At 32.5% G+C, this 1,950-nt stretch overlaps 1 long non-coding RNA gene across 1 annotated transcript; it reads left to right on the top strand.

The window, feature by feature from the left end:
- Positions 1 to 216: 216 nt before the first annotated feature.
- Positions 217 to 1,950, top strand: LOC149425596 (uncharacterized). The gene is made up of 4 exons (XR_016305644.1): positions 217 to 387; positions 1,181 to 1,321; positions 1,566 to 1,712; positions 1,897 to 1,950. It is a non-coding gene; the product is annotated as an uncharacterized LOC149425596 (long non-coding RNA).

The following is a 1,950-nucleotide window of genomic DNA, read 5'->3' as shown; positions in this document are numbered from 1 at the left end:
CATCTAGTTTGGTTAAATGTTTTGTTCATATAGCAAAACTGAGGTTGGAATATCTAAATTTGGTGTTTTTACATAACAATTAGTTGCTTTGCACAAACTTAGGCAAAGTGCAACAAAACTTTAGTTAAAATCTCCCGAACTTTGGTAGATCTTTTTATCGTCGCTAACGGTCGACGCGCAGGTGTTCATTTACGACGCAGTTCTCAGATCGCCACAGTTCGCACCATACGTGAATTGACGTTCGTTGCGCGCGTTGCGAATTTATTTTTGAATTGAATTGAATTTATGTTAACCGCTGTTCCTAGTTCCTAGTGATAATGGCAGACAAAACCGTGGAGGATTATTTAATTTCTTGGAATCTGGAGGCTTACATAGAAACATTTAAAGGTGAGTTTTCTTTTTTTATTGATTTAGAATTTAGATCATGGAACTATGATATTATATATTATGATAATATCCATTCTATTTGATTTAGAAACTGGCACCTTCATTATTCCATGACTCAAGTACCTACGCAATAGATTTAGAAGATTTGTATTTATTATGTACCTAGTTTGAAGAGTGCGTGTTGACGCTACAACCAAGATTGTGTCAGGAGTCATGACACAAGTTACAGAGAGTGGTATATAAAAAAAAATAATAATTGGATCACTTGTATAGCGCCGTTTTTGTGCAAAATCACCTCAAGGGCGCCTTTATTTCTTTGTTTGTTTCCGCCAGTATTATTTTGTATTGAACGAATGTTGTTTGAAACTGTAGTATTTTCTAAGTTACAATTTTACCCTAGCCAGAAACTAGAACCAACCAAACTAGCTTTGAAATCGTACCGATGGATGGTCAATCATAGCAGGTTATATTTAATTTTAATAAATGTGTATTGCAAATTATTAATTCGGACATAACATTTTGAACATTGAATTCTGTTGTTTTTTTTTTTGGGAGGGATATTTTTTTTTAAATTGTTAATGTTTACATTTGAAATTTTCATATAAATGAAATAATTTCATTATTAAAACTATTTTATCTCCGCTTGATTCATGATACAGGGTGTTCGGTATCTGCTGTTGTATAAATATACATTTTTTTTAATGAATAATTTTCATTCCTTTGAAAAATAAATTTTTATTTTCTTGTTTTGAAATTTTTTGTATTATCTCGTCGTTTTTTTTCTTTATTTCAGACTCAAGCCATAGACTCGAAAACACTCCTGATAATATCTCAAGATGATATTAAAGAATTGATTCCGACTGTAGGGCACCGGGCACTGCCTACAGCACACATTAATGCGCTCAAGGATGTTATTAATCCACCTGTCATAAGTGTAAGTTTTTAAAAGCAGTAATGATGACATATTGTATACCTAGGCCTTTTTTGGCTAACCATTTGGAAATAGTTGTACCGGACGCGATTTTGATACAAAAATAATAGTATTTAAAATAATAATTCCTGTAATTAATGAATAAATCGACTGCCGGGGGGGTCAAGCAATTCCAAAGGAAAAAAACAAAGCTTGACCCCTTCACCCTTTCTTTCCCCTTTGTGTACATACCCGCTTTTTGTTTCAGATTGAAGATATACCTTCAACTTCCAAACAAACAACGCCCATATATTATCAACACGATGACTTCCTTGTAAATGACATTTCCTTGTTGGAAAATAAAAACAAATCACAAAGAATAACGCAAGAAGCTTTTGAAGAGCAAATTTCGAATGTAAGTTAAATAATTTTAGTAAGTTTCAGATACCTAAGTAACTTAGGTTAATTGTTTTATACATTCCGATATATGTATTTTAGTAGTGGCAGCGTAGAATAGCCATCCTGTGACTGATATTATGATGATTATATAAGTGGTTATTAGTTATGTAATCAATATGCAATTTAATTTTGTTTTCCAGGACTTACGCAATCATCTCCTATCAATCAATGAAGGGCAAGCACTTTTAATGCAG

The sequence above is a fragment of the Hesperophylax consimilis genome, chromosome 3 (genome assembly GCF_061612785.1).
Source record: "Hesperophylax consimilis isolate HC1 chromosome 3, BYU_Hcon_1.0, whole genome shotgun sequence".
In the NCBI taxonomy this organism is placed as follows: Eukaryota; Metazoa; Arthropoda; class Insecta; order Trichoptera; family Limnephilidae; genus Hesperophylax; species Hesperophylax consimilis.
The sequence above is the reverse complement of the archived record's forward strand: the minus strand, read 5'-3'. Positions and strand labels throughout refer to the sequence as shown.